This window comes from Simochromis diagramma, unplaced genomic scaffold, assembly GCF_900408965.1.
Source record: "Simochromis diagramma unplaced genomic scaffold, fSimDia1.1 OVJJ01000802.1, whole genome shotgun sequence".
Taxonomy (NCBI): Eukaryota; Metazoa; Chordata; class Actinopteri; order Cichliformes; family Cichlidae; genus Simochromis; species Simochromis diagramma.
The window spans coordinates 17,470,994-17,485,656 of record NW_024387492.1 but is presented as its reverse complement, the minus strand read 5'-3'; the positions used below and the strand labels follow the sequence as shown (position 1 = coordinate 17,485,656).

The 14,663-nt window shown below is 37.9% G+C and overlaps 1 pseudogene; it reads right to left on the bottom strand.

The window, feature by feature from the left end:
- LOC120724704 overlaps positions 1–14,663 on the bottom strand; it is a 91,068-nt pseudogene that overhangs the window by 49,792 nt on the left and 26,613 nt on the right.

Sequence of the window (14,663 nt, the reverse complement as noted above, 5' to 3'; positions counted from 1 at the left end):
ACAAATTAATGTGACCATATTTACTGAGTTTGCAATTGGGTGATACAACAGAACAAAGTAGCAAATCTACACAGAATGGCTGAATCTTATGGCAGGATCTTAAGAGAGCTGTGCATAGGCGAATGCCTGCAAACCTCAATAAAATAAAGCAACATAGCAAAGACACACGGGCCAAAATTCCTCCACAGCAGATAAAGTAGACTGATAAAGTCATACTGAAAATAATGACTTAATTTGTTGCTGCTAAAGGTGGTTCTATAATCATGGGGGCGTACGTAGTTTTTTTAATCAAGTATACCTCAAGAATCCTCTGAAAACATTATTTTACACAACTGTGCATGTTCTTGGGTTGTTGTTGTTTTTTTTTTAAATATAGGCTTTGTTTTTCAATAATTTAAGTTCATACCCCTGTACTGTAACACACTCTCACAAGTTACATTCACGTCTTAAATGCTGTTGACCGTCTTTGGCACTTTACTGCAACCATTTGCATTACTGTCATACCTGCTACCGTTGGTCATTTCCACTACTGTCCATGTACAACTCACAAGCTGGTCTATCTACTTATTTATTTATCTATTTATTATCTTTCACATCTGCACTGCTGTATATAGGTTTCACTTTTAATATATATTTCCCCAAAATGTGTCCTTTATCTCTTTTAATTCTTAATTCTTCCTCACAGTCAGGTGACACAAAAATGCATTAGTGCCATTAATTTATGGCACTTTTTAGGATATCTGTGATAGATGTAGAGGTATAATGAACACAAACAAAATGACCACACTTTGTACCTGACATTGTTTCCCTTACTCATTATAATCAGGTAAAGTTTGAGTGTTTTCTGGCAGATTTTTTTACTTTTATATGAGTTGATCATATTTATATGACTGCACATAGGAACTCAACACCACACGATCTTTTGCTTGCTATTTTAAATGTTGTGACCAAAATTGTCATTTTTATCCACCAACCACGTGTCATGATACTTTTTTGTCAGACATGCCAACCACAATCTGTTCGCAATCCATCTGTGACCTTTTTGTGGTCTGGATGCAAAACGGAAACACCAAAAGAAACCAAACGAAACTCCACATGCACCAAAAGTGAATCGAAAGGTCTGGTTGACATGCATAGTCTGACTGAGCTAAGAGCCAAGCAGTTTAAATAATTATAGTTTAGCATAACCTAAGATTGAATCTAGTTATTATAGTGCAAGGAGAGTTTCATTTTTTATAAAAACCTGAGGGGGATTTTCACGTTGAAGCACGTTAAATGTTGGGAAGTGTTCCAATATAACTCTGTAGTCCTACTGTACTTCAAACTACTTTAATCTACAGTAACACACAGACATGCATAATAACCCACCAGCTGCTCCACACATGGTTGAAGCAGAGAGGAAGAAATGGGATCAAAATGAGGGAGGAAATAGGAGGAGGAGGGGGAATACTATCTTAACTTAGAAAAAATACTAACCAGCGGGAAAACAAAGCAATGAAATGATGAAGGAAACAAAGACAAAGGCTAATTTAATCATCCATTAAACCATCATCATTACTCTAATATTATGTGTGTACAGGCGAGAGTGTGGTTACTTTTGATGGAAGAGAACAAGTGAAGAGAGAGAGGAGAAATTGAGGCTTTCTTGACCCATCTCTGCTCTATATAGTTACTGACAGCTCCACCCTGGAGATCCACACAATTCCTGGTCAGACTCCACGGTGTGATTGTGTATTTGTGCTTTTCATATTTGTATGTCCTGGTGGGGACTTTAACCTGAGTGCACACCAACCTTGGAGGACTTGTCTCACTACAGGGAGCATAAAACTTCAGGGATGTGTGTAAATAGTCAATTTGATGATGATGCATTGTTTATCCATTGCAAGTCGGCCAAATAAATGCTAGCCTATACATCAGGGGTGGCCAACTCCAGGCCTTGAGAGCCGGTGTCCTGCAGGTTTTAGATGTATCCTTGATCCATCACAGCTGATTTAAATGGCTAAATTACCTCCTCAACATTTCTTGAAGTTCTCCAGAGGCCTGGTAATGAACTAATCATTTGATTCAGGTGTGTTGACCCAGGGTGATATTTAAACCTGCAGGACACCGGCTCTTGAGGCCTGGAGTTGCCCACCCCTTCTATACATAAAAGCTCTCCTATGTCTGCTTAAGTTTCACATTACTAACAGAAAAAAAGTAAAGCCCAGAGGATGAGTTGGCTCCAATAGATAACTTCAGGTTTAATCACGAGTTTTTAGATGAATTCTTATAGGGGCTACATTCCCATGCCAACTTATGCTGCACACCTACAGTAGGTTATGCGCGAGATAAGACAGCAGCAAGTACAAAACCAGCTTAATGACCAGTCAGTTCTGTGGAAAAAGGCGTTACCATTGCTGGAAAAGCCTGTGGTCCTAAGTGCACAGTTAGAAGAGGGGTCTTTTAGAGGTAGTTTTACAGTTTTGACTTTCTCTGACAAAAATTAATACGAGACAGCAATTCTTATAAGCAACTTTATTCCTTGCTATATTTTCCTGTTGGCTGCAAAGAAGGTTAAACTTGTTTTATAAGTGAAAACAGGGCACTTAAGCCTTTTACTTGCCGTCTTATATAAAATGTAGGTAAGTGGTTTGATGTTTGCTTTTGTATTTGTTGTTCTTTCAGCTTCTTTCACTTGTTCTTAGACCACTGCAGCTAAAAGAACAACGCTAAAACTGCCTCACAAACAACCACACACACACACACACACACACACACACACACACACAAACATACATATACAACTTAATTGAACATGCAGTTGTAATTATATATCAAAAAGGCTGTAATCCAAATCAGTCTGTTAACTTTGATACAGAGTAGGCATGTCTGTTGACTTTCTTTTCTCGTTTCAATAAACTTTATTTATAGAGCACTTTTCCAGTCTTCCTAACTAAAGTGCACAGAGCACACATACTCTCACACACTTACAGACACACACACATGCATATAGTACTTTTAGTACTATATTTTTCCTCTCAGACACACACAGCTGATTTGTGTGCAGCAGCATTGTTTGTTGGTTTCATTCTGAATTACATATTTAACATCTGTATTTTTCTAATGTTATACTTTTATCTTCCTTTGTAAAATTGTTCTACAGTTACTAGATCTGTACATGCAAGCCAAGATTAGGAATACCTGGGCTGATTTATCAATTGATAACCACCTTTATATAACCACTTAGCTTGATTGCTGAAGTTATTAAGAGAAGCCACAGAAGGAAAAGACTTCCTGGATATGTATGTAGTACAGCACTGCAGTAGCGTTACACATTGTAGAAATATTTAATTAGGGTAATACAATAATAACATCTAGAATTAGGTTACACATTGTAGAAAAGTTTCTGTGCTCTCTGCTTGTTTTTCAGCCACAAAGCAAAGTTGGCAACATCGCCAGTTTGTAATGTTGCAACTCAATCATTACATTGTGTATTTGTAGGGTAGTCGGTTAAAGAACTTCACTGGTGTTACTAAGATATTGCAACACCACCCGCCACTAGAAGATGTAGTGAGATGGAAACTAACAAGTTTTGAGGCAGTAATGATATAGGAATTGGGTTGCTCCATATACGCTGTACAAAATGCCTCACAGTTCAGGGACATTTAAAATATGATTTGATGATTTGTCAGTTATGTCTGTTTTCTTACTTTCAGACTGGTTGAGTAATCAGATTTTTTTCCCTCCTGTTTAAAGTAGTTAAAGTTAAGCTTAAATATTCACTTGTGATCGTTAGTGTTAGGTTAAGGGAATGCTCAGTGTCAATAAGTAAACCCCACAGAGATTATGGAAATACATTTGTGTGTGAGTGTGTGACTGTGTGCCTGTGTCTGACAGGACCCACATTCATCCTGCTCGCTTTGTCAGGGCTCAGACATCAAAGCATGATCAGACCTGCTCTCCTGCACACATGCATATCCACAAACATACACACACGTTGGTTTTTCTATATTTATGAGGGCACTAACTGACAATCTAATCTATCCTAATCTTCAACCATCACAATGAACCATAACTACAACCCTTTGTGCGCTGAAACCAAATCCTAACCCACCTATTGCCTTATAAAATGTGAGGACCTGCCTAAATGACCTCACAACAAAGGTTTTTGGTCCATGCAAGGATATCAACACAAACACACACACACACACACACACACACACACACACACACACACACACACACACACACACACACACACACTCTTTCCTTCTGAGTAGTTCACTCAGTATTCCTCTTGTCTGGGGCTGTTTGATCAGCTATATTGACTTGCTGATTCTGCCACAGAGTTCAGTCGGTACAAAGACACACACACACACACACACACACACACACACACACAATACACACAAAGTAAGCGGTTAGAGAATGAATGCTGAGAGAAATATGACAGAGGGGAACTGCCAAAGACCTGAAGTCAGTGCTAGTGATGAAATATACCACACAGTGTAATTATTACAGTGCTAATGCAGCTCTGTAACACGAGTCACAGGTTATTTACTGCTGGACTAAGAGAGATTGGATGGATGCCAGCTCAAACTCAGAGTAAAGCTTGAAAAGGAGTAGTAAGGAGCATAGTCACAATGGGTAAAAGTAAACGACAAATACAGCAGCAACATTCTCATAATAAATGTGGGTCCTGCTTTCCACCAGGCACTGTAAAATTAGCAGATTGTTTGACATATTTAAAGAAGTCATAGAAAATGTTTCCTTCTAAGTATCACTATTTTTCCTGATTGACAGACCCTTGAAATACACAGGGGTGGGTTGAAATCTCTTGTTTTGTTAAGTCACCTTTTTTCTAGCATTTGTGAACCCTCATAACTTCATAAGACATTAAATGTTCAGTCCTGAAAAACACATTTAAGTTCTGTTTAAAAACTGGGACTAAATAAATTTTACACCCACTCCAGGTGTCACAGTCTTAAACCAAAATGTTTTTATACAATAGTTTCTGAAACAAGTACCAGAAACAAGCACTGGTTCCCTGAAACTTTTAACCTGTTTTTTTATATATATATTTTGCTGGAGAAAAGTTCAAAAATTGCATTTTGAATAAAGGGTCACATCACTATATGAGGCTGGGTGGCTGTTAGTGCCTGACTTACCAAATGTACCATCATTTCATTCATGATTAAAAATTTTAAAATCCCGCCCTACTGGTGAACAGATAAAGTGCATGCTGAGGCTTTCCAAGTGGTTTAAATGTATTATAAGTTTATTACTGTAAGACAAAAATCACTGCCCCAACACTAACTGTGGTAAGTGTTATTAGGAAAAATCACTAATAACACATTTGCAAAATGACATCACCAAAAGGCATGCTGGGTAATGCTAACTAGCCAGGTAACTGTTGGGAAGAGGTTGGTGAAGCATTCAAGAACAGTGAAGACAGATGGAGGGTGTAGAAGTGCAGAGAGTTAAATCTGCTGTTATATCTGCTCACAAGCACAGGTTACCAGGTAATGGAAAGTTAGCACAAGGTTTGGAAGAAATTGGAGTTGGTTTCATACCCACATCGAAGCGCTAACAAACTAGATATTTGTTTAAAAACAGCAAAGTGTCATTATATCTAAGCTAGAAGTACATCAGACAGGCTTGCGACTCTATGTTACTGTCCAGGGTGCACCCACCTTGGACAGGTCACCCTGGACTTGCCCTGCCAAAGCTGGGACAGGCTCCAGCCCTGAATTGGATAAACACAGGAAAATGAATAGATGGATGAAAAAAAATTCTACTTCTGTAACCCAGTGCTAATCATTTAAATGCCAAACATAATGTCTTTTTCTTGCAAAATGTGAGCACTCATCTTACAATGATCCAATAAAATATGATTTGGGACATTAAACTAACCTTAGTGATAACTGTTGGCTTGCATTTGGCAGAGGCTGGGAAAGATATCATAGGTGGAGGAGTGCGTTTGGATCTTAGGTGGCAAAAGTTTTGCTCACAACTGTTGAGTCCTTTATCCTCCTCCTACTTCTTTTTTCTACAGCTCAGTATCAGTCAGTTTGTGCTTCTTACATTCAAGTCATGCCCACTTCTGAGCAATCCACCAACCTAAAGTCATATTTTTATGACTTCAACTGATGCTAGAGATTATCTAACTTCTGTTCCAGCCAGACTTTAAGTGGTATGTGGAAAATGTGGGGGCTGGAGCCATGCTGACCAGAAATTGATGAGTGTATTAAACTGCCATTACATGTGGAGGACTGCGATGACTACATCTGCAAACAGTCAATGTGTAGGGGACTCCCCCTTTCAAAGATGCTGATTAAGAAAGAAGTCTGTCTCTGTAACACACTGAAGCAGAAAAAAAGCAACCCACACAAGCTACTATGTCAGACACACTCAAATGTGACACTTAATGCAGTAAATGCGCCTCCAGATCAGTGTGTTTCTGTATGATATGATTTGACTACAGCTGATGCACGGCAGCTCGCAGGTGTGAATGAATAAGAAGGAAAGTAGTGCATGCATGTTTAACAAACCTCTGCAGATTAGAGAGGGGAGTTTTTTTAATAGGTGAACAGATAATCAATCATTCTTCTGCAGTTTAAAGCACAAAACACCATCAGGCTTTAAGTACAGTACTCACAGGAAGCAGCTGTTTGCGTTTCCTGCTGGGACGACCCACTCTGCGCTTGTTGCGGGGGCTCGCCGGTGTGCCCCTCCTCTGGACTGTCCTGGTCTGCACCATCTTCACTCTGTGAAATTACAGAGAACCCACATCAAACACTCAACGAAGACTGTATGAAGTTATAATTGATGTCAGCAGTAAGACCGCATTAAAGCAACACTGACTAAGGGCAATGTGGCTAAGAAGCTCTTCAGGGCAGAAGTTGAAAAACAGGATGTAATGAACACAGGGCACCATAGCAGTATTAATAACTAAGTTGTTTCCTGGTTTTAAAAAAGCCACTATTCACAGATTCTATGTTTTTTTCCCTTTAAAGAAAAAGGAAAAGAGATAAACACGCTACTGAAACAAGGAATTTAAAGCTTGACCATGTCCTGATTGAACAAAGCAGTTCTATATCTGTAAATGAGCCCAATGTGAAAGAGAAAACCAGTAAATTACATGGTTGCAGACATGAACTCCAGCTGTGACGCAGACAGGATGTTGTACTACCAGACCTGCTCATGATTGATCTAAGCATGGACACAGAGCTCCAGAAGGCTGTTATACTAAGCCACTTTACTGCCATCTGACATTCACTGTGCTTGTTGTTTTTTAACTACATTTAGTAAGTAATTTTATTTATTCTGCTTTTTGAATTTATTAAACAACTTTTCTTTATAGTGCCACTTTATTGTTATATATTTAGCTTTTTTTTTACATTGCATTTTGATGTGTTTTGTTCCAGAATTTACCCTTTGAGAACCTTTATTTTAGTTACATTACTATTTAATCAATCTTTTGAGCAATTCTTACCATATGTAACTGTGTGTTGAGTCGTCTTTTTTGTCATTCTGTTAAATTTTTTCTAAATATTTAAGATATTCTGTCAGAGGTGTCGTTTTTTTAAGAGCTGTTCACCTAGATACTGCCATGAAGAGGTAGGGGAAAAAAAACAAATAACCACAAAGGGAGAAGGTAGAAATAAAACTTCTATACATTCACTTTCCGCTATTTATCAAGCTCACAAGAGGCACCAGTCTAACCAGAGATGCCGAGACCTCCCTCTCCCCAGGCATATCCTCGAGCTCTTTCAGGAGGAAACCAAACTAGGCAAGAGACATAATCTCTCTAGCGTGCCCTGAATCTGCACTGGGCTCTCCACCCAAATGAATATCTTAGAAACACCTAGGAGGCATGTAGTAAGTGTCGTGTTCACACGTCTGAATCATCTCAACTGGCTCCCTTTGATGTGAAGGAGCACCCTGAATATGAAAATGGCCTCGCCCATCTCTAAAACTGAGCCCAGGCAACTGTTAAACGAAGCTCTTTTCTGCTGTACCTCAAATTTTTGGTTACTACCCACAAGTTCATTGAGACCTTTGCTTTAACACGCTGCTGCCTCTTTTGACCACAACAGACCAGTACAGCATCTACATGACAACAGGCCTGTCAGTCTCTCTATCTGCCCAGAAACTCAATACAAACCTCGAAACCTTCCCGATGTAAGCTGAAGGTCTTTACTCAATGAAGCTAGGCGGACTACAACATCTGCAAGATACAGAGACATGACTATGACCCCATCAAACCTGATACACCCCACTACTTGGCTGCACCTAAAATATCTGTCCATAAAAATTATGAACAGAAACAGTGACAAAAGGCAGCTCTAGAGGAGTCCAAAGCCCAACAGGAAAGAGTCTGACTTATTCCCAGCAATGCAAACAGAGCTCTAACTACAGTTATACTGAGATTTATTCCCTCGTAACAATGGGACTGATATCCCACTCCCAAACAGGACACCCCAAGAGATGTGGTCAAAGTCCACAAAACACATGTAGACTGGTTGGGAAAAATCCCATGCACTTTCAAATATCCTCAAGGGTGGAAATACAAAATATTTGTGATTTCAACAATAAAGAGGTTTCAACAGCTGAAGCCTTGTTTGTATGTGTCCCCCAACTGTTATTATGACCCAGCTCGGAGGTCGTAGCATTGAACAGTGATGTACGTTTGCCCCAGTTCAGCACATACTGTCACTGTATAGTCTACAGGCATCGAAATTAATGTCCTACATGAGTCCATTAGATCAATTTCACACAGTGTTTCTTGCAGAAAACAATGCAAAAATCACAAAGCGTGTAGGCGCCTTTATCTGAACCAAAATGAATTAATCTAGGCTGTTGGTAGACCTGAGTTGTAGACTAGCAGTGGTGTAATTTTACAAAAATATAGGGAATAAAAATAGCTTGCTGCACCTGTGTGTGCTGGGTGTTAAAGCACACCACAGTGCTCTGTGTGACGATGAGCTGAAATGAAATTTGTCCACATTAATTTCTCTTTTTTTATATTACACCAAACAACACTTCTACAATGTCCTTATGGTGAAAATGTTGGCAGCTCAGTGGTGTGACAACAGTGGCTTTCCTCGGACTTAGGTATGCAATTTTACTTGGTATGAATTGCAACTTCAAAAAATCCCAATGATTCAAAATTGTGATACATGAAAGTGTGAAACAGTCATGCAGCGTGCTCCGAGAGGACAAAAAGACACCTCAGACTATGGACAGCGAAACTCTGCTGTGATAAATGAAAAACAGATGGAGACATGCAACACATTCAGCGCTGAAATTACAAAATAATTATGTCACAATAAAGCGCACATTAACTTCTAAATGTTGTGAAGTTTCTTTAAAATAGGAAACCACAAATGTAATGTTTCTGTTAATCGAGATAAATGAGACAACATCGAGGACTGCTGAGGCACTTAAACTTTATGAGGCTATTTGCCACGACTAAATCAGTAAAACTAGTGAAAGAAGCCAATTTTATGATGAGATACATGGTGAAACTGTTATGTGGATTGTGACATCTGGATTCTTTTAGACTGGATATAGGTCCAGTGAACTGCGTTTGCTTGGAGTCTGTTGTTTGACAGTATTACTATAACAGGTATTTACAGATTCTATAAATTAAACATGCTGAATGTGATGGGGAAATAACAGCTTTGTTTATCTCATTAGTGTTACCTGTGTTTAGTCTGCCACACCTGTCTCCCATTAGTCTCCTAAGTGAATATACCTCCTTTTTTAACCGCTTTTTTACTCCTCAATGGCCAGAGGAGTTGTCTTGTGCTTTTCCCAGTCAAACTTTCAAGGCATGTTCCTCATTTTTCTAGTATAACTCACTGTTTTCCAGCTTTTGTTGCCTACTGATCCTTTTGTGTATAATGCTTTGAACTGCTTCACAGTCTTTGTCTGTCTTTGCCTGCTGCTACTGGATTGTTTGCCTCACTGCCTGTTTCTGGATTAAAGATTCAGACTGTGTGTCTTTATCTCTACTCTGCATCTTTCCTGAATTTGGGTCTTTCCCTGTGTAAAATATCATTATGGGAAACTTTTGCCCAGGAAGAGATGTTTGAGAGGTCCAACTAAATGGTTTTGGTTTGGTTAGGCTTTAATCACACAGGCCAAAAGACCCTTGCAACCTCTGGCCACTACACTCAGAAAAATAAAGGTGCCAACTGGAACCAAAAGTGGTTCTTTAGACTGATGCCATAGAAGAACCTTATTTGGTGCCACAAAGAACCTTTCAAACAATGGTTCTTTAAAGAACCAGACATCTGAAGAACCATTTCAGAACCATAATTTTTCTGAGAGTAGGGAAAAATGTGTATTACAGGACTGATTGCTGGCGGCTGCTTGCCATGGCTAGGGGAAATCAGTCACAAAGAGGGCACTGCATCAAAAACCTTGTGATTGCTTTGGTTACTAGCAGATTGCTATGGAAGATGCAGACTTGTCTGCAAACATTAGCTAACTACTAAATTGGAAAAGTGCAACTCAAATCAGAGATGGAGAATGTTTGCTTTCAAAGGGAAATTTCTACCTCACTGCTCTAGCAAACATTTCAAACATATCACCCATGTTTCTATCTCGTATGTATCTGGGAGTGTTCAAAAGGCAACAATTTTACTTTGAAGGCGGTTGGTTCTTTTACAGTTGCACTACTGCTTGGTGAGAAGTTTTCAGACAAGTCAGCACCACCCATGCAAACTGCGGGCAAGCAAGAAAAGCAATCACAAGAAAGTTTTTGGTGGAGCACCTTGCAGTGGGGGGAAATAATTATTTTATTCCCTGCGGAATTTGTAAATGTGCTTACTCACAAAGAAATGAACCCATTCATGACCTATCTTTAGCGTTCTGGTTGAGAGGAGCTTCTCACTGGTCCCTCGCTTTGATTAAGTTATCCTCTACCTTTAGCAGGAAAAACAGCCACATCCATGCTTGATTCTGGGGATGGTGTTCTTTAGGTCATTTTTCTTCCTCCCAACACAGTGGGTCGAGTAGAGAATGGACGAGTGGAAGAATCTGATTCTGTAAGCATGTGGACTTTATAAACATAACAATTTCAGATTAGGACTATCTGTAGTTGACTGTAATTTACATGCCAGAATTCTGGCTGGGTTGTAGGGTATCAAATACTCACTCAGTGTAAATCAATGTATAACTTTTATGAAATGTGTTTTTTCTGGATTTTTTTTGTTGATATTATATCCCTTTCCATTAAAATGAGCCTACCAGGTAAACTAGATACTGTTCATGTGTTTGTAAGTGAGCGAACTTTCAAATTCAGTTTGGGATCAAATTATTCTTATTTTAAAAACCAGTTTGTTTCTAAATATAGCTCTGTTAGGAGTTTCTTTTAGTTTTATTTTAAGTTAAACTTTATTTATATAGTTCCAATTGATAACAATGGTCTCATAAAGGTACTTTATATAGTAAGGTAAAGACCCTATAATAGTTAGAGAGAAATCCCCCAAATCAGACATTTGGCTGTGACCATAGTTCTCCTGTGTGTTCTTATTTTCTTACATTGATTATAAAAACTCGTATCACCCATTAAAAGATTATAATTGGACCCTCACCTGTTTCTCTCTCCTGGGCAGCTGGGAGTGTTGTGTTTGGATTCCCTTCCTTCCCTGCCTCCCTGCATTTTTGGAGGTATTTGATAACCTTTTGGACAATAATGGAGTCATTCTCTTTTCTTACATGATCCCAATGCAAAGTGTGACTTGCTCAGAAGCAGAGGTTGCACCAAAGTTTTCAATGAACCCAAGAAGACATATGAGAGAGCCAAACAAAATAAGATGCACCTGCTCCAACTTTAATGTGGTTTCATCCAAATTATGCTTTTAGGTTTAAGGGTGTTTTACTTTAGCTAGAAGGCTGCGATCTCCCTGCTGAAGAGATTCTCATTACAGGGTTTTTTTTATTTATATCCAAGCACTCTTTATACACATCGCTGCCTCGGGCGGAAATTAAATAAGTGTCACTGATACCACAGAGAAACATTAGTCTCTTGTGCTGCTGAAGCAGAGCAAGGAGCTTTAAATGTATCAGTTAGGGGCAAATTCGTTTTTAATCAGAGGTTTGCCCAACTTGTTCAAAGCTTGTTTAAGATAAGAGAGAAAAAACTAAGATTATAACAAATGTGTTCACTGCTTTCTCAGTAGGTTAAGATAATAGTTCCTTAGGGTTTAAATGTTCTTTTTTTCCCTCACTAAATAAATAGCTCTTTATTCAGTTCAGGGCTGAGTAATTTTCCTTGTAAAATTTAAAATATTTTTCTGGAAAACAGATACAATATCATATATACAATAATCAATCACATTTAAAAACACAGTTTCTTAATTTCAGTTTTACTCCAAAATTGTAAACTCCAAAATTATGATGTAGAAGTCAATTTAAAAAAAAATTACATTACTAACTAACCCCACTTTAGACTTTATGGAATCTTGAAATTCCATGAGTTTAAATATTTTGGTCCAACTGTGTTAAAGTTACTACAAACTTAAATTAGATGTAAAAATAACTTTTCCAAAACGGATTTTAAAACTGAACCTGAAACAAATTTTTAAACTGCATTAAAATAAAAACAAAATTCACAAAGAAATATTGATCATCATCAACATCAATAAGCCCCACAAAGTTCGTGCAAAGTTAATTGTTTACATTTTGTAATGAAATAAACTATGGGTTCCACATTTACCACTCAGAAAACGTTATATGACTACAAAAAGAGACAGTATTACTAGATGTCAAATTTGGATAATAAAGAAGAAAAATACTTGTAATATGTCAATACTTCTTATACCTCAAAGTGTTCCCATTTGTTTAATGGTATTGTGACTTTTTTAATGTTTCATGGCAGTAGATTGTCTCAATGAGGAAAAAATAGACATCCTGTTGCAATAATGTATATCATCTTTACTGCTGCACCGTGTACTTCCTGCTGTCATGCTTGTTGTTTTTTACCCCTCGCTCTTCTCTGCAGGACGTAGTGTTACAGGGACACTGGAGTGGTTGCTAAGGTGCAGAAACTGCTCAGCAACTGCCTCCAGTGCTGACTAAACATTCTGATGTCACTTCCCTGACAATCGGCTTAGCAACCAGTTAGAGCACTGGGTAATGGCTTTGCACCAGCGTTCCTGATGTGTTGTCCATATGCCTTTGTCGTGACATACGGTCGGAGAAACACACACTCAAAAATGGACTCAAGTATGTGGTGTGCTTTAAAAAAATGTTTAACCAGTGAGATTATTAGGCAGCTACATAGCTGACGATATGTGTTATTTTCCTAAGGTTCATAAACAGTAATGGCTCCTCTAAGAAAACATTAATTCTCTTAATGCCATGAAAAGGTGGTCCTGAAAACCTGAAATCTTAAGCAAAGGCAAAGGTTAAACTGGATCATTTGTTCAGCAGGGAGAGAAAATATGAGTTTGCAGAAGGGTGAGCAAATATTCTCATTGTAAAAGGCATTCCATTTCAATTTGTGACTGGTACATACATCCCTTTGTTAACCTTTAAGCAACAAAGACATTGTCCCTATACAGCAACCTTTATCTCTGACAGATATTTTAAAATATTTATATATAATGAATTGTGTTTTAAGTAATTTTATGTAAAAAGGAGATAAAGTGATTTCCATCAACTGAACTGTTTTCTGACAATTTAGAATGAAGTATCTGTTTCAAGGCTTCTGCAGCATGCTTACTATTTTAAGGCTGTTAACCATAACTTGACTGCAAAACATCAGATGCAGTGATTAAAAGTTGAAAATTGCAGTAAAAATCTGAGACAAACAACCAATAGATTTTTCAGTTATCTGTGCTACAACAAAGGGCCAATTACTGTACAAAACTATAAAAAGCTGAAATAAAAATATGAAATAATATTTTTTACAATTTTTATCTTTTTAGTTTCAAATAGTTGTACAGCACTTTGTTTGAAAGCGCTTTATAAATAAAGTTATTATTATTATTATTATTAATTTAAAACATCACTACAGCAGATATAAATATACAGCCGGAGTATAGTCCATCTTCAAACCACTGTAGTTTAACCCTAACAAACCCAAAGCTGCTAATCTCCCAAAGAAAGATTTGCTTTACATGGAAGTATATAAGCCAGCAGTGGTGTTGAACTGATACAGCTGTACATTTGATTGTCACAGCAACTTCCCATTTTGGGTTGGGAGTCTGCTTCTTATTGTGAAAAGAAAAACTTACAGTTGCAAAAAGTAACTGAAAATAACCACATTTGAATGATTACTTATTAAATAATGAGAAATGTAGTTTATAATCTCTACCTGTATGTATAGCTAAAGATATACAAAGGCCCACTTTAACTCAGGAAAAACTCTGACATAATTATATAACACTGATATCAGTGTGAACATAATATACATCAAAACAACAACAGCAAGGTAATTGCTAGTTTTAAACTACAGTCGTGAGTCGTGACAGGAAGTACTCATACTTTTGCACATGCGCAGAGCTAATCAGGTTTTTGGTATAGATCAGGTGGGGACACTTCTAGAAGGACAGTTAAGTCATATATGAATCAAATGAACTAAAAAAATCACTTCACGACACACACACACATGCACACAGAGTAGACAATCTGTCCATATATCTTTGGTCTATTTCTGTCCCCTGGCA